The sequence below is a fragment of the Acomys russatus genome, chromosome 20 (genome assembly GCF_903995435.1).
Source record: "Acomys russatus chromosome 20, mAcoRus1.1, whole genome shotgun sequence".
Lineage (NCBI taxonomy): Eukaryota > Metazoa > Chordata > Mammalia > Rodentia > Muridae > Acomys > Acomys russatus.
The window spans coordinates 45,265,713-45,285,250 of NC_067156.1; the positions used below are offsets into that span (position 1 = coordinate 45,265,713).

The 19,538-nt window shown below is 38.1% G+C and overlaps 1 pseudogene; it reads right to left on the minus strand.

Annotated features, from left to right (window-relative positions):
• Positions 1-14,520: 14,520 nt before the first annotated feature.
• LOC127204669 (myosin light polypeptide 6-like) lies at positions 14,521-14,929 on the minus strand (annotated as a pseudogene).
• Between the last annotated feature and the right edge of the window lie 4,609 nt (positions 14,930-19,538).

The following is a 19,538-nucleotide window of genomic DNA, read 5'->3' on the forward strand; positions in this document are numbered from 1 at the left end:
TGTTGTAGATGTGCCCTTGGGACTGGCATAGGGTGGGGCTGTGTGGCTGCGGGGATGGGAACAAGGAATTCAAACCAATTGATTATGTATGCGTAAGTAACCAGAAAACCCAAAGGAAGGAACATGGTATAATTACAATAATAATATAAATATACCATAGAAAAACTGGAAACATAAGGCTAAATCACTAGGATGCATGTATGTGGTCTCTGACAATTCCAACACCAATGTGAATTAGATGATGTAAAACACGGACATTGTAATTATAGTTATAATTTATATAACTATAGTATGTATTTACATTTTTTCAGCATTTAAAAACACAGAATATGTATTTATTGCAGGGAACATGTGCATGGGCACTTATATGACTTCCCTCATTATTTGATGTTTATATTTCTAGGCTATTTTAAGTGATTATTCATGTTTATGTTAAAATCATCTGTTTAACATACCAGGACAATGAGTGTGTCTCTCATATACCTGGCATTCTTTTGTAGTGAATAAGATGATTTTTTACTTTGTACTATGATATTTTCACACTCTAGATCAGCAGTTCTCAATCTATGGGTCATGAGCCCTTTGTTGGGGGGGGAGGTGTTAAATGACCTTTTCACAGGGATCACCTAAGACCATTGACAATATCAGATGTTTACATTATGATTCATAACAGTTGACAAACACAGTTGGGAAGTAGTAAAGAAAATATTTTATGGTTGGGGTGGTCATCACAACATGAGGTATTAGAGGGTCTCAGCATTAGGAAGGTTGAGAACAACTGTTCTAGATTGACAATAAGGAAACAATGCTTTAAATGCCATACAGACAAAGAAAACTAGCTGATGCAAACGAGAGGTGAGTACAGACAGACAATGCATAATTGACACATGTATACGATGTAACAAATTCAGACATCGTAGTATGAAAACACAATTAGATGTATGTCAAAATGCATCTTTGAGTCAAAAACTGAAATATGGTTGTAATATTGTTTATTAAAATTGAAGTATACTGTCCATTAATTTGGTTACATTAAAAACATGATGGACTGTCGGTAGAAAAGGCATAATTTAAGTGGAAATGTTTATATCTGTTAGTAAAGAAAATGGGCTCAGAGATGGAGACTAAAGAGAGAAAAGAATGAGAAAAAAAAAAAGAAAGAAAGAAACATGACACTCAGGCCTTATACAACTAGCAATGAAAACCCTGTGATCATTTTGATTGAAAAGAAAAAAGAAAGTAACAGGAAGTAAGGAAAGACAATAAGGACAACGAGGAACCGGCAGCTGTTGTATATACTGTGAGGTGAGGGGGTAAAGCAACACCCTTGGATTCATGCATGCTTATACTGAAACCTGACTTACGAATAGCATTATTAGAAATACCGGAAGAAAGATCACGGGCGGGAGAGCAGCAGGGGGAAGCTGTTTGCACACAGATTCTAAACTTAGCTTGGTAGCATCTATTTTTGGCAGTCTGGCAAGTACTATTATGGTAAAAATAAATAAATAAATGCAATTCTTAGTGAACATATAAAAGCTAAACAAAATAACCAATCAGAATAATGGAGAATAGAGATACCAACAAACAATTGATGGAATGGAAAATCTGATTGGCCAATAAATATAGGAAGAGTATCATTATGATTTACTAAACTCTGTAATTTAAAAACCACGCTGGATGGAAAATTCCACCTCTGGTTCAGATGCAGAAATTTATAGGAGAAGGCTGAGGCCAAGAAGATGTCAGTCTGGAGTCTGTCCAGTACTTCAGTCCCAAGCTACAGCAAAGAAAAAAACTGTTTCCACCCTGTAAGCATTTGCAGTCGGTGGCTAACTAAATCTTGAGCTGTAATAAAGGCCAGGTCTTGCTCAACTACAGGTTAGATTGACAGTTCACCACAGTAGAGACAAAATAGTAAAAGAGATACATTTTAGTTGGAGGAGAATAGGTGTTATGTTAGCCTTTTAGATTTAAATTTATTTTTGACAATTTTATATTTGAATACTGTATTTATATAATTTCCCCCTTTCTCTGTCTCTCTTTCTTCTCTCTCTCTCTCTCTCTCTCTCTCTCTCTCTCTCTCTCTCTCTCTCTCTCTCTCTCTCTCTCTCTCTCTCTCTCCCTCCCTCCTTACTTCAACTCCTCCCATATTATGTTATTTTTAAAACATATATCAACACACAAACAGGTAAGAGTCTATTAAGGCTTTCTGTACATTAATCATAACAAAATTCAATGAGAAAAAAAGAGAACTTGTACATCAAGATAGAAGACCTACATGAAACTTCAGCATTCACTACACTAAATGTGAGTGATCTAAATATTCCAAAGAAAAGTCACGGTTTGGACAAAAGATTGTCTCGGTTATAAGGTTGATGTCTTGATTGATCTTCTTTATTTTCCCAAGCATATGTCTCATTTTGGCACTAATCACTGAAAAGACTATCCTGGCTTCATGGCATTTATCATAATCACTTATCAAGAAATTAGATGAATATTTGTGTTTGAGTTCTTTGCAGTTCTATCCATGTTTGCTCACCAATATTGATGCTGCATTGTTAGCTGTGTACATTCGAAACATTGTATCTCTATCTGCATCATTGTTATGATCTGCTCTCCTTTGAATCTCAGTAACTCCCCTTGCTGTCAAACCCGCTTTGATGGCAATTTAGCTGCCTCCACATTTTTTCATTAATGTCAGCATGGTTATACCTTTTCTATTCTTGTTGCTTTAAATTAGTATAATCATACTTTTTATTCTATTTTACTTTGTTTCTTATGCTTCTACCTCTCTTCCACTAAGTAGAGAGAAAGAAGGTTAGTAGGGAGAGGGGCCATAGGTCTCTTTACTATTTCTGGCTTGTTAGGGTCCTTGGACTCTTTGTGGCAATACCAATCTCATAGTCACGATATCCCGCAGTCCAGTCCAGCCAGCTAGCAAACAGCAAATGACAAATTCAGCAACAGGGAAGAAACAACAGCTTTCTTCCTCCTCCAACCATTTCCTCGAAGCATTCTTTCTCTTCTTTGTTGGTCTCCTTGAAGCCTACCTTTCTCTCTCTGAGCTCTGATATCTATACTCTCTCAGAGTCCTCAGAATTCAATTATCTGAAGCTAGCAAAGACCATGGCACTCTCTGAGCCACAGGAGGCTGTTATCAACTGTGGACAAACAACACTTGGGATTTAAAAAACACATGTTTACACAACATAACAGTTCTTTTTTTAATTTTAAACATATTTTATTAATTTATTCATATTACATCTCAATTGTTATCCCATCCCTTGTATCCTCCCATTCCTCCCTCCCTCTCATTTTCCCCTTACTCCCCTCCCCTATGACTGTGACTGAGGGGGACCTCTTACCCCTGTATAGTTCTTAAGAAAACCAAAACTTCTATTATATAACAGACACGAACATTTGTTTTCCCTGTTGCTGTTGCATCAGCATTTGAGGTGGTCACTGTTACAGGTGAACTGGCATGTACACCATTTGTCACTGTTTTCAATTTGCTGCTCCTGTTCTTTGTTCATATTTTTTTTCTAAACTTTCACCATCTTTTGAAGATTTAACTGAACATTTTAAAAATATTCCATATTTCTTTTGGCATAGCAATTTTACTTTTTTAAAATAAATATTCTGTGTATGGTAGATCATGTCTATAGTCCTTGCATTTGCATATGTGTGTGTGTTTGTATGTGTGTGCCTGTGTATCTGTGTGAGTGTGTGAGCCTGTGAGTATGGGAGTGAGTGGGGGGATATTTATGGTATCTGTTTTTAATCCATGCTCTTTGGGCTTCCTGGATCTATGATGTTTGATCCTGATGTGGTACAATTCAAGCTGTGATTTGGTCAAATGGTCTCTTCATTTCCTGTGGTACTATTGTTCTGTGTTTGCTTTTCTTTTGTTTTTGGAGCTTGTTTTTTTTTTTGTTTTTTTTTTTTTTTTTTTAATTGTTCTTTCCCTTTGCTTCTCAGTTCTACAAACTTTTGCCTTCAGCTATTTCTAACCTGATCCTCTGAAGCACTCATTTCTGTCATACTACTGGCGGCTGTCATTTCTTTCAGTCCATTCCCTGGCATCTTCGTTGTTTTGCAAACATTATTTATGTGATCCTGCATGCTGTTTCCTTTTTCCATTAACCCTTCAATGTATGGCTCACAGTGAAAAACGCCTCTCCATAATTCCAACACAATGCCTGATCTGAACCTAGTTAGGATCCTTGTTCTGTCTCTTTAGAGTGTACTGTTGTGTGTTTTGTTTTAGTTTTTGCCTTTGTGTGTGTGTGTATAATATATAATGCTTCTGACAAGAAACAAAGTAGAGATGTGTACTCACTCTACAAGGAAGCTGGTAATGTAGCAGTCAGATGTGGGGAAGGAGGGGAGTGTCTCTTGCCCTGTGTTTGGATCTCAGTTTGTTGGTTCCATGAGCTTATTTGCCCCGGGGGAAAGACAGTGGAGGGAAGCAGAATAGGGACTGTTCCCTCTCCCACATACTAGAAGTCTCTCCTGAGGGCCTACATTCTTAAGGGGAACACAAGGCGCTGGCACACACTTTCAAACGGTTTCTTTTATTTTTCTTCCTGCCGGAAGTATGAAGGGAGTGACTGTTATATTCCCTGAGGAAACCAGGAGCATTTCTGGAGGTGGAAGTCCCATAAGCACCTGGAGCTGCTTGCGGATAGTTTCCCCCAAGAATTACACTCTCAGGCTTGTCCACGCCAGGTCCCTAGGAGCCACTCACCAGTTAGGGCTTCCTAACCACAGCTCTGACGTCCATGAGTGTTTTCACGTGAACTTCGTCTAGACCGTTGTGACGATTCCCTCCTCCTGTCTGTATCTCTAGCCTTAGGGATGCCAGTTTATGCCTTTCCTGATGCATTTAAGGAGAGCTGTTTAACTTCCATTTCTTCAGCTTTTAACTCGTTAGACCGAGCAGCAGGCATCGCGAGTCCTCTGGCTTTTATACTCTTTCTGTCACCTCTTGAGATGTCCCCTGAGCCTTGGGTTTAGGGATTGCATTGCAGATAGCATGGCTTCAATTTTCCCTCTAGATTTATCAGTCTTTTCCTAATAACTCACTGCTTTTGATCTTACCAAGAAATTATACTTTTGCTTGCTTTTCCTGTTTTATCAGTACTCATCTCTCTAGGTTAGACCATTTTCATCCACATTTAAAAATGTTTAAAATGCTTCCTATTTCAAGTTGAAATAGGCTCTGAAGGCTATGTTTTCCACTACCCACCTCCTTCAGTCTACCTTGCCATGGAAAGTAAATGGCTAGGAATAATGTGTCCAGACTCTTGTATATACTTTCTCACTTTGCTTCTCAGCATTCCATTTTTCTTGGATCAGTCTCATAGGCACAAAAAATCTTCAAATCACTTTTTAGTAGGTATTTTTTTTTTTACCTTTTCAAAGGGGAATATTGGTTTCTGCAAAATAAATTCAAGGGGTCTTCAAGTTCCTCCCATTTTCTATCTTTGAAAAAAACATGCCTCACAATACGAATTATCACTCTTAAAATGTTTCCCTTTCTTGGTTTCTCTGGTACCAATTTCTTTCCATCTTCCTGTTGTCACCCGCCTTATTCATCTTGCCAATCTCCGCTCAGCACTTACCTAAGCTCTCTTTCCTTCCCTTTGCTCCCTTTGCTTTGATGATTGATTTTTTTGAAAACACATTTATTTCTTGTGTGTTTGACCAATAACTCCCAAGTATGCCTATTCAGGCAGGTAGTTCACTCTCAGCCAGTGACTTGTGCCTGGGAATAGCTCTCTTCCTTTCCATTTCTGCCAGCTGCTCTGGGGTCGAGCCTCTGCCTGAAATTCATTAGGGTGATTCATACAATTCTCTAAAAAGTGAGAGTTTCCATTGGCTCTTTCATCACTTCCACCCTTCTCTGCTCTCATTCTCGCTTTCTTCCTACCCTTCCCTTCTTAATAACTCTCATGGACCAGTAAAGCAGGTACACGATTGCCATGATTCCTGTCCTCATGCGCCTACATCCAGCGAAGGAAAGCACATTAATGAAATAAAGTGTTTGATACACTAATATAAAATAAGGACTGTGTTAGGTTCTGTGTGGTAAGTGGAGTTACATAAAATGATGTATTATGAGAGGAAAATATGGTCTGTGAGCATCTTCTAGAAAAAAGTCAACAATTTATAGCATGCCTGTGGGGGGAAATGACTTTTCTATCTTTACACATTTTTCAGCTGATGGTATTTTAGAGAAAAAGCGATGTGCATAATCCTGCACTTAAATTGTCAATACCTAGATTCTCTCTTTTTCCCAAGAAACTGCATTGCGAAGAACTTGTGAGTAATTTGATCTTTCCAGGTTGTTGGTATAAATCAGAGTCAAAATCCTGAAGTTATTTTGAGTTTTCCTTGCTCTTAGGTCATGTACTAAAAAAACCATATTAACACATTAACTCCCATTTGTGGAATGAAATATCAGTTAAAGTTGATATATTTTCATTTTACCAGGTATACTATAAGAGTTAAATTAGAATTCATTTGAGATTGCCTGATTAAACCTTTATAAACTTAAACAAGAAGAATTTTATGAATATAAAGAATGCATTTTTCTATTTTTTTCAATTATGTTGAGTTTCATATTTAAAGTCTAGAACTCAGGAAATCCCCAGTGACAGTAGCAATTGTCACATCATGGTCTGGTGCTTTGTATTTAATTAATTGCTTGCTGCCTGAGATCTCTGCTGTTTTTCAAGCAGATGCTCAGGTATACCTAGTGACACAGTATTACCCTGCCTCCAAATTATCCCCTATTGGCCAACAAAAAAGTGCCTACACCTGGGCAAAGCAGACGTGAGGTAGGTGGAGCTAAGGTTCTTGGGCTCGGAGGACAGAGGGATCATGGGAAAGGGAGACAGGAGAGAGGGACAGGAGATGAGGAAGGAGAAAGGAGAGTCATTATGGGTTAGTGAAAAGAAGAACCATGTTGCTGGGAGGACTTTGTTCTGAGGATCAGCAATGGAGCGAAGCATTCCAGGTGAAAAGCATGGGCAAGCGTTTGTGGGGTTATGGGTGGGAAGTAGCCGAGATAGGAGTAATTAAAGCAAATGCATGGGATGTGGGGCTGGCAGGTAACAAGGTAGCTTAGTGTGGATATATCTGCCCAGCCTCAGAGTTTAAGACATTTAAAAATATCTAACATGTGTCTGTATCTTTTACTGGTGTAACAGCAGGTAAAATACTAACTTCTGTAATAATTATGTTTAATTAATAATAAAACTAATAGCCAATTTTCTACAACAATTAACCCTTGAGCAGTGCCATTTTCTTGAGCATTATGGCTTTGGGATAATCAATAAAAGGCACAGATAACTTTCTTTGGATGAATATTTATTTTCAGATTAGATTTTCATATTTATTGCTACATATTTTGAAGGTAAAAGGATTTTAGACCCCTTTTACTGGAGCTGATAATTTTTATTGATATTTTGCCTGGATATAAAAATAGCTACAAATTTTATTATGGTCACCCATCATTCTCCTCTGTATATTTCATTTACAGAACTAAATTTTAGTTAAAATATATATAATAAGTAGGGTGACAAATTGGAGTTATTTAGAAATGAAAAGTGCAAAGCAACATGCAAACATAGGCACACAGTATTTTTATTTCTCGCCTTGTACTATTCACTATTTGCTTTCTAGATTTTATATATTCAGCCAAAGGTGTCACTTCATAAGATAGCTATACTGGCTGGTTTTATATGCCAACTTGACACAAGTTAGAGACATCAGAGAGAAAGGAACCTCTGTGGAGAAAATGCCTCCATGAGATCCAGCTTTAAGGGAGTCTCAATTAGTGATCAATGGGGGAAGGCCCGGCTCATGGTGAGTGATGCCATATCTGGGCTGGTGGTCCTGGGTTCTATAAAATAAGCCGGCTGAGTAAGTCAGATGAAGCAAGACAGTAAACAGCTCCCCTCCATGGCCTCTGCTTTGGCTCCCGCCTCAAGGTTCCTGCCCTGCTTGACTTTCTGCATTAAGTCCTCCAATAATGGACTAGTATTTGGAAGTGTAAGCCAAATAAACCCTTCCCTCCCTCCCCAGTTTGCTTCTTGGTCTTGGTGTTTCATCGCAGCAATAAAAACCCTAACTAGAACAATATCCATAAAGAATTATTAAATTTCAGGTAAACTTAAGTACAAGCTACAACACTGGGACAAAGTTGAAGTTTTTCTATGTATAAACATTGCAGTGTGTAGTCCTTAACCACAATGGAAAGACAACACCAGCAAACAATAGCATTTAAGCACACGGCTGCTATTCAAGATGCAACCTACTGTCCTAAAATCATATTTGAATCTATTGCTTTTGGAACCCAGGATCTAATCCAAGATCATCTATTACCTCCAGTAGCTGTTAAATGGCCCTCGGGGCTTCCTAACTCCACTATACTTTTGCATCTTCCTGTTAGTGTTGTCTGGCATGCATATTTAAACAAGTATCATTAATTTCATTTTACAGGCAGTCACTAAAATTAAATTTTCTCGACATTTCTTCATAGCTGTACTCATTACATGTGTTCAGAGGAGATGATAGCCGTGTCCTTTTCTGTGCAACACTACCCAGTTGGTGAATATGGGTTTTCCCTTTTAATGGTGATGCTGATGTGAGTATTGGGTTGATCTAGTTTTCCACTATAAGTTAATAAATCTGATTAATGATTTGAAACACTTTAAATTGAGAGTAAAAAGTTTAGTAACTGTCAAGCTTTGTATCCAGGAGTTTCAGCATTTATCAACTATTACCTGGATCCATATAATCTAAAATGACAGACCATGATCAGTACTCTAACCCCTATCATGCCCTGCAGGCTTAGTCAGAAACTTGCCTTTAGAAAGACAGCAGTTTCCTTCCTTCCTTCCTTGCCAGTCACCTTTGCCTCTATTTAAATGTTTATATTGCCATAGATTTATGCATTTTTGTTTTGTAGGTTATAACTCAGTGTAGTTATTTATTCTTATTCTCCAATTGACTCAGAGTAAACACACTTTTTCATCTTCTGTCTACGTTTTGCTTTTGAGTTTTCTATTAAACTGTCTGCAAAATTCAAAAAGGCAGCAAAGATGCATCATGTAATTGAGAAAACCTGGTGCATGGTGAACCATACATTTATTTACTTATTGTTTATTAAAAGCTTCCTGCAGTTCTGGGCCAGACTTGCAAAGTGCATTGGTGAGGAATTAATGAATCAGAGAGATTCTGGGGTTGATTTGGTTTGTGGGTCGGTCATCCGGAAGGTCTTAATTTAACTCTGTCCATTATTAACATGCCATAAAGGACTACAGTGGACACAGTCCTCTTTATAACTTTTTTTTTTTTTTTTTAACAGAAAACAGTTCAGCAAATTACTAAAGGAGAAAGTCAGCAATTGGCTTGGCTATGGGAGGGGAGAGAGAGGAAAGGGGAGGGGAGGTGTGATATGATTATCTTTTAATTAAATGTTGAGGGAAGAGAGACACAGAGAAAGGGAGACAGGGAGACAGAAAGATGCAGAGGAACTGTTAAGCGAAATTCCAGACAGAAAGTATACTTGGTTCCAGCATAGACATGGCTGTGCATGTAAGTGCCGCCTCTTTTTATGCTAGATAAAGAAAGCCTTGTATGCTTATCAGGATGATGAAAGCCTTTGAAGGCCTATCAGGATTTCCCTTCCTTCCTCTCATGAGCTGTCTGCTGTTTAAACTGCAAGCTTTTCTTGTTGGTGTGATAAGGATAAACCCAGTGACCTTGGAATTACTTGTTTTTAAGGACTTGGGCTTTTGTTGCTGTTTGCTTGTTTGCACAGTAGGCTGCGTGCACAAGTAGTGAGGATGCAGATGGGGTGGAAGGCTATAAACTTCAACATGTAGCTGCAGCAGCAGCAGCAGCAGTAGCAACAGTCCCAGCTCAGCATTTCCCCATTCTTACTGAGACATTGGCTGCGAATTCCAATATAGAATGAAAAGATCTCTGGAGGAATTTTTTTAAAACACAAACATCCAACCCATACCCAGAATTGTGAATTCAGCCTCTAGTTGAGAACAGAGAGACAATCTGTATTTCTGTAATTATCTTTGTTAAGATGGATTCTACAAGTCCTACGATTCTGAGAGTTCCTTGGTATCAGACTACACTCAGTGACTTTTAGGACCATGTTAGAGTGAGCATAAAAGGGAAGAAAAAAGAGGGCTACTTTAAAAAGGTCTCGTATTATATGGGTCTGATGAAATATGCCTCACATTTTCTGTAACAGTGACCCAGCATCAACAGATACAAATTGAAGATTGACACATGACCTTATTACCAGGTTCTTATGCTGGCAGGGGAGCCAGGTCCATGTACCACCTTGTTTATCAGATATTGATTTGATATAAGTGAGTCAAAGCTGTCACCCATTTCCTTCAGGGCAAGGAAAACTTGCTTTTACTTTTCAAGGTAAAGATGCCCCTCCAGCTTTGAAATAAGTTCTTTGGTTTTTCTTTTCATTTTTTTATTATAATTTATTCAGATTACATCCTGATGCTTATTCCCTCACTTGTATCTTCCTGTTCCCACCCTCCTTCTTCCGCCCTATTCCCCTCCCCTAGACCTCTGATGGGATGGGACCTCCCTCCCCCACCATATGGCCACAGCCTGTCAAGTCTCATCAGGATAGCCTGCTTCCCCTTCCTCTGTGTGCTGCTGGGCCTCCCCACCAAGGGGAAGTGATCAAATTGGGGACACTAGAGTTCATGTCAGAGGCAGTCCCTACAACCAGGGAGAATGAGCTGTTCAAAACAAGTTCTTGCAGCTACCTGTTTGACCACTTAGGCAATTGCAGGTTTAACATTTGTGTTTTCCCTGAGATACCACACTCCTCACCTGTCCTGTGTTTAAGATCTTTGCTTTGCCTCACAGCCTTCCTGACAATCCTGCTATAAGCCCAGGGAGTTCTTCTAAACAAGTAATTCCTATGCATTAATGCTTTGACTCTTTACTGCATTTTCTCACAGTCTTTTTTATATTTAACTATTTATGTTTTAGCTACCAAGAGAAACAGGTAATTTTCTTCACTGAAAAGTGTCCTTCTGTGGCCTTCAGTGTCTCAATGCCTGCCCAGTTTTCAATAGGTGAACAGTAGAAGGTAACTTAACGAACATTTGGGTATGCGTTCTAGACTAAGATCCTTTACCTTGCTGGATCTATGAATTGCCTGATGCTATTGATATTGCTACATTTGATGCTAAATTGTGGATCTTAGGCATGACCTCTGGCTTCAACATTTGAGCGATCTGTGAGAACTTGGCTATGCCTTCAGGCTTAGATCTCTGTATTTCTCCAGCATCTCCTTGTTCAATTGTCCACAGTCTCCTACATGGACTAACTTCCTTCTGAAAATTCTCTTGGCCATGGGTGATGAACTTAGGACTTGTTTCTTAGTCCTTTTCTGCTAAAATACAAAACAAAACAAAACAAAAACCACTGGCTAACTGTCATTTGTTTTTCATGGTGACTGCCTAAGGAGGCTAAACTGCAACAGTTTCTGTGAGAGTTTTCTTTCCGAGTTCAAGTGGGAGATAGGCATATGCCCCGTGTTGTGTGATTTCTGAAGCCATGGGTAGGTTTAACCTGTGATACTCTTAGGACATTCCTTGTCTAAATTTCCTCCACGTTTTCTCCTAGATGATGTGGATGAACCACACTTCCTCAAAGGTCAGAATGTGTGGGAACTTCGTTGTTGAGGGTGATTGACAGGTCCTCTTTCGGTTGTGCAGTTAGAAGGAGTTTCAAATAGCTATTAGCCCTCACCTCTAAAGAGATGGTCCTGCTGAAGCCCTCTGTCATGAGTCCAGAGCTCACGCAGTATATAAAAATCTGCCATCAAGCAGCTGTGCCAAAGACTATGGTCTCTGCCCAGCCTACAGAATGTCACCCACTGCACAGGGTGTTGTGTGCGCCTGCCAGAACTTCCCTGCCATGCTCTGCGAAGAGCTTTGTTTTCCTTCTCTTAGTTTCTGTATCTTATATAACAAAAGACAACAAGTGGAAATAGACATGAAATGCAATGAGATGGGAGTTTGCAGACCACAGTCTTCCGATTTGTCAGAAACCTAGTCTTCCCATTTTTGAAATGGGAACTCTGGAGCCCAATTCTGAGAATCTGGAAGAAGATTTATCATGAAGACTTAAATATGTTCTCAAAGTTTGTTCTAAACATGTTTTATTTAAATAAGAAGTATTGTTCAGGTGGGTAAACAGGCAAAAGTAATCAGACTTCTTCATCCCTATGGATCTAATGTTTAAAATTTGTACAAGGCGGGCTGTAATCCAACCAATTGTTTTTATTTACTTACCTGTCAATTAATTAAAAAAAAAAAATAGAAGCAATGAGATTGCAAAACATCATCCATTCATTTGTAACAAAATAAAGTGATTAGTTTTCTGTTACATATTGTAACCTTCAGTGGATTGTGAGTCAATGCTATTCATGCAACTTATTTCACAGCTGAGACTTTCAAGAGCCCACTCAGCACCACAGAGTTGGTGCCATTAACTGGATCTCCAGCCCTCTGGAGCAGTTACTGGAGTTGAATTTCAGGCACACAGGAAAGCATTGCTGGGGCTGAGGGCTGCTAGGGGATCTGGCCTTGGCCTCACAGCCTGGTGCTCATGTCTGCTGAGAGGCAAATGGCTTCTTGACTGGTGATCTTCCCATGAGGGGACAGAGAGCAAAGGCAGCAGGACTGCAGTTGGTGCGCAAGCCTCCTGAGCAGGAAGCCGGGGCTCGCCCACCCCCTATGGTGGGGTGCTTCCACATCATATTTCTCTGAGTCACAGTTTTTCTGAGAATGTCCTAACAGTCTCAAAATGACATTTTTATGTGGCTTAATGTTCCTAATTTGCTACAACTTGTATTACATCTCTACTCGCCTAAGCCACGGACCAGATGGAATACATTCTGGTCAGACACTCAGACAGTTACTATTTAGGGGATAATGTAGCCTTTAAAAATTTTCACAAGAGACTAGGAGTCTGATTTTAGTACTCTCTATTCACAGAGAAGAATTTATTCCAAGATAAATTACCTTTTGGTGGGAAACATTTTATCTCAGTTTGAAGCATCTGTTTGGTTTTTTTTTTTTTATATGCGTTGTGAGCAGTTAGTCCATACATATAATGAGACATAAACATTCATCATGGAATATGTAAACAATTTCCTTTATACATTGAAAAAAGATAAATTTTGTTTAAGCACAAAAAAAAAAAAACAGCAATAGAAATGATATATTTGGATTTGAAAGAATTGTATATTCAAGTGTTTGAACATATTTCTGCTAAGTCAATTTAATATCTAATATAATTTTGAACAAGTAATTTCTGGGAAAAATGTATAATGAATTTCTGATGGACCAGCCATTCCTTGAAATGGCACAGTTGACATCCTGTCTGTTAGCCCTGTAGCTTCTTTCCAGGCATTACCCTATTTGACATCATAAAATAGTGGCCTTCTTGTTCCTTCATTTCTTTTTTAAAAAATATTTTATTAATTTATTCATATTACATTTCAGTTGTTAGCCCATCCCTTGTATCCTCCCATTCCTCCCTCCCTCCCATTTTCCCCTTACTCCCCTCCCCTATGACTGTGACTGAGGAGGACTTCCTCCCCTATATATGCTCATAGGGTATCAAGTCTCCTCTTGCTAGGCTGCTGTCCTTCCTCTGAGCAGCCTACCGCTGAGTTCCTTCATTTCTTTATAGTTTCACCTATTTAAGTTCATGAAGGCTTTCCTAACTTCCTCTTTGTTTTCTGAGTGTTCCTGTTCAGTGTCTGCTATACATTCTTTCCAGTTATTTTATGCCTTTCCTAACTTCTCTCTGTTTTCAAGTGTTCCTGTTTAGTGTCTTTCTATTTATCCTTTCCCCTTTTCTGTTTCCTATTGATGTTGACATATTCTTAAATTTCACCAGATTTATTTTCTTTTTATTCCCTCTTACACCCGGTTGCCAAAATAAAAAACATCCTCATTTGGTCATGTAGAATCTAGTGGCTATTGTTCATGCCCAGATCTCCAAATTATTGTTATTATCATTATCATTATTATTATTATTATTATTATTACTATTATTATCATATGTTGATTCTGATTTCTTTTTGGTTGCTTACAGTTCTGTCTCACAACTCATCTAACTATCACATAGTAAAACTAAAAGTTCCCCCTAAAGAATAAAAACCAGACTATCTGTTTGTGCTTTGCTTCTTATCCTTCTTCTTCTTCTTCTTCTTCTTCTTCTTCTTCTTCTTCTTTTCTCATCCTCCTCTTCTTCCTCTCCTTCCTCTCCTTCCTCCTCCTCTTCCTCTTTTAGATCAAAGAACAATTTTTATTTGGTATTTTATTTTTATTTTGGCCCCAAAAGGGACCAGATGGGCAAGGTGATATGATAAGGGAGCCTCTGGGGCCACACATAAATCTCACACTGAACAAGCCACTGCCTCGGTATGTGGAAATATCTTCAGCCATTAAGCACCATCCGGACAAGCTCTTCATAATTAATACAACCATTATTGTCCTCATACCCCGCCACCAGCATCTCTACTTCCTCTTCTGTCATCTTCTAACCTAGCATGACAAGGACATGATGGGTTTTAGCCCTTCAGCATAACCCTTTTAAGTTCCCTGGTCCTTGTTCTTGGTCACAGTTAACAGCATGGGCAGGAAGTGCTCAAAGTCCAGCACTTTCATATTCATATCATCTTGGGCTTCTCCAGGATCTTGAACACCTCAGCGTTAGTAGGGTTCTGGTCCAGGACCCTCATTATGTCCCCACATTGGCTGTACAGGATTTTTTCATCACCTGTTTGATAAAACAGCTGGAAAGCCTCCTTGAATTCTGCAGTCTGGTCCTTGGTGAAGTCATACATCTTGGCTGCTCAGCTCTGCGAGACCTTTCCAGCAGCAATGTCCACACTACTTCTATTTTACATTGTGATGGTGACTCTAGCCATAGATATAAGAAAAGAAAAATAAATAAATGACAAGATTAGGAAGGAGAAAGTGAAACTTGGTCTACATGTGTCTGATGATGCAGAAATTTCTTAAATGCCCTATAAACTACATGTTAAAATAGTGGCCAAAAGTTATATAATATGAAATTCATATATAAAGACATATTGAATTTCTGTGTACTAGCAATAAAATTCTAAGAATGAAATTAAGGAAATAATTATAGTAAAACTATGTCAAAATAATAAAAAATAGAAATAAACTTAACTGAAGAAGTGTAAGCTTTATAAACTAAACACCTCAAAATACAATTGAAAGAAATAAAAGAAGACTTAAATGAATAAGAGTACCCACTATTACTTGATCAGAAGATTTACTATAGTATAATATAGACTATCTCAAAACTGATCTATGTGTTAACGACAGTAACTCTTGGAATCCTATTTGAATTCTTTTTAGAGATCTAATAGCTTACTAGAGAATTGTTGTGTAGAAATATGCATATCTAAAGTAAAAATATTTTTTAAAACCGTTAAAGGAAAACATAAAGTTGGAAAATGAAAACTCTAGCTTTAAATTTTATGGCAAATGTTCATTATTAAAGAATGTGGACTTAGAACCAAAACAGTTGGCTTTTGAAATGGAGTTCATGGTAACACAGTTGTCTTCTTACCAATGATGCTAGAGCAGCTGGCTTCTCACATAAAGAAGGAAATTGGTTTTTTTCCTAATAATTACTCAAAAATAAAAAACTCTTTATAAAGAAATCTTTATAAGCTTGAGGTAGAAACACCAACTTAAACACAAAATTACAAATAGCAAAATGACAATTACAGTAACAATAATGATAATGATGATAATTTAGACTCACCAAAATTAAAAGTTGTGTTCATAAAAGAAACTATTTTTAAAACTCTAAGACAATTCACCAAGTAAGGAGAAATATTTTCAAATCACTTACATAAAGACTATGTAAAGAACTATTTGAACTCAGTGATTAAAAGACAACAACCCAACTGAAACTCTGATAATGGGATTATTTGGTTTGGTTTCTCAAGGATGACTCTTAGTATGTAGTCATGCGCTGGCCATCATCTGCCTCCGGATTTCTGGAATTCCAGGAATCTGCTTCTTTGTCAGGCTACCACAATCCATTTTAGCAAACACCTTGCATAAGGTCTTTAATATAAAAGATTGGCATGCACTGGCTAATGTGCAGACAAATAGAACAGCCATGCGTACGGATGGGCATGGAAAAAAACAATAGCCATTTGGAAAATGTTTAGCAATTTCTTAGATATCACACACGCTCGTGGCTCCACTTTTGTGCCTATGCGTCCTAAAACTCTGTTCACGGCATCAAAAAGTAGAAACAGCTGACATGCCCATAAGCTGACATAAATAGCAAATGAAGCATTGTTGGCTATAAAGTATTGTATTCTACACGGTGAATGAGTGTCATAAGCACGATGCTAAGCAAAAGAAGCTAGGCTCAAAGGGTCACGTTGTGGTCATGGCTTTAGATGTAGCCCCGTTCCTATGAAATGACCACAGTGGAGAAGCTCATTACAGCAGAAAGCCCATGAACAGCTGCCTAAGCTGTTCTGTGTAAAAGGAAGGAAATGGGGCACACGGTGCTAATGGGCGTAGAGTTATTTTGTGCATTGCACGAGATAATGAGCTTCATTACAGTAGCCCCATGTATGCACCTTATGTGTTCATGTCATTCATCACACTCACACTCCCCAGCTCACTCTCCCTTCCTCCACCCCACTACCTCTCTCTCTTCTCAAACAGGATTCAAGCATAAGTTTAGATTCAGCAAATGAGACTAGACCAAGTGAGACTCGATTTCCAGGGTTTTGATGACCTTACTTCATCTTCTAGAACTTCTGAAGCTATATCTTCATGATTAAAACTTTGACCTATCTGAAATATACATTGAATACAAGTCCAGCTGCACTGTTTGCATAGCATGCAGTTTGTGTTTTCCTATTAGACATGGCGACACGTTTCTCTTGTGTCCAGTAGTTTGTACATTAATAGTGCATTAAGTTTGCAGTGACTCACATCAGTTTTATACATAATTGTCTCTTCTAGCCTGCTGTTCATTTATTCATCTTACTGTTCATAACCATCCTGTCTCTGCAGCTTTGCCTTTATCGTTTTCTGACCCAAGATGGTAAGACACTTACTGCCCTCTTTTTTTTTCTGGATATTTTGGAGTGTGTGTGTGTGTGTGTGTGTGTGTGTGTGTGTGTGTGTGTGTGTGTGTATGTGTACTAATAGATTTCATTTGTGGATGCACAGAAGCGTTTTTGTATGGATATTGATAACAGGGTGCCCTGTTTCTTTTATTTCTTTGAACAATTCCCTATTATGCTCTGCTATTTTGATTTAATAAAAAGGACTTTTTCTCTTTCATGGTTTAAATGGCACTGAGTTGTTTGTCTCCTTTTTGTACCTTTGAAAATATCTCAAATGTATCATAAAATTTGAATTTTTACCACTTGCTTGTCGTGAGACTTTTATTTTAATGTTTTCTAGTCCCTTTTTGATACTTTAAGACATAGTTTTCTATTTTTGTATGAGTCCTTTTTAGAAGTGCACACTTTCTATAAGTTAGTTTCTCATGTTTGTGTAATTGGCTGATAATTACCACATTTGCAGATATTTTCAATTTTTATCTCTAATATTTATATTTATACTTTTTTCTTCTTAAGGTTTCTTTGTTTGTGTATTTTATGTATATGAGTTCTTTGTTTGGCTTGTCAGAAGAGAGCATCAGATCTCATTATAGATGGTTGTAAGCTACCATGTGGGTACTGGGAATTGAACTCAGGACCTCTAGAAGAGCAATCAGGGCTTGTTACTGCTGAACCATCTCTCCAGCCTAACCTTGCCACTTTCTTCTTTATTTTTTCTAACCTCTGCAAGCTACTTCGCACTTCATGTTTTATTTGATTTGTTTGCTCTAAGAATTTCTCTTGTGGGCTGAGGAGATGGCTCAGTAGATGAAAACAATGACCGCACACACAAGCTTGAGAACCTAAGTTTTATCTGCATGTGGAAGAAAAACCAACTCAAGAAAATTGTCCTCTGGATCCCGCACACCATACATATCCTCCAATCCACATATATTATATACATAAATAAATAATAAGGGAAAACAAAATTCTCTTAGGTCTGTATAATATTTCTATCATTGTCATCTTCTTTCTAGTATTGTATATTTCCCTCTATTAATTTCTTCCTTTTCTTATCCTTTGTTATACTTTCTCTTCTTTAGAGAAAGAACTTATCCAAATTCTAGGTTCAGATTACACATGCCTCATTAGTTAATATTTTGTAAGTAATGTCTATCCCAATTTTCCTTGAGGGATAAGAAGTTTTGTTATTGTTGTTGTTGTTGTTGTTGATGATGATGATGATGCTAATGAGCATGATGTTATTTTGAGTCAAGATCCACCTGTGTAGTCAAGGCTGCCTGGAACTAGCATTGCCCTTGCTTTGGCCTCTGAAGTGCTGTGTGTGTGTGTGTGTGTGTGTGTGTGTGTGTGTGTGCCAGAACATGTAGCACCAGAAGTTTAAATGATGAGATCCCACTTCTAGTTTCATATCAATTAATTGTGTGATTAACGAATTCTGTTATTAATGTTTTATGTTCTGAAAGTGTGATCTTACTATAGATGTTTAAAAGCTAACCTAGTTTTTATGGCGTGTTTCCTCTTTGTGTAAGAATTGTCTTTATTTTGGGGAATAACAATAACCCATCTGAGAAAAGAGAGGGATCTGTAATTTCTGAAAAAGAAGTGCATACATACACAGAGCTGAGCCTAAAGGGAGTAGGAGAAGAGAGGGTCCTGGGACAGAACCTGAGGATTGGACCAAGTCTGTTGATACCACAAGTCCCTGGAGAACTCTATAAGTGCAGATGTGTCAAGGAACCACCAATTTCAAGCTATCTGTTTTTCAGGCACATATATAAAGTCTTTTGCATATGGCCAAATCTTCTGAGTACCAAGGGGAGGGCTGCAGAAGATGAAAGGAATTCAAGAAGGGTCAAGAAGGTGTTTTGTGGTATAAAGGTATAAGAATTATAAACATTCACAGTTACTGGACACTTACTATCTTAAAGTAGTATCATTTGTCAGTCTTTACAGCCCAATCTCCACTACAAGTTGTTAGGGATTCTTTTTCTTTCACAAGTGAGAAATGGAGACACGGAGGATTCAATAACTTGCCTGGGTTTGTATTATTACAACCGAGCTAAAATTTGGAACAAAGCAAAGAAGTCTCTTTCTTATCATCATTCCTTCTCTTGGCTGTTTGCTTGATGCAGAGTAGAGCTAAGGGGATGCAGTAGAAACTGGCAGAAATATAGGTTTCTGGAATTTTGAGTTCTTCTTAAAAACTACACTCATAAAGGTCAGGAGATAATGCACCCACGCTGGATTTGTCTTGATTTTGAGACTCACAATTATTCTTGTTACAGAAGAAACTGGATACTGTACAAATGTTAGAAGG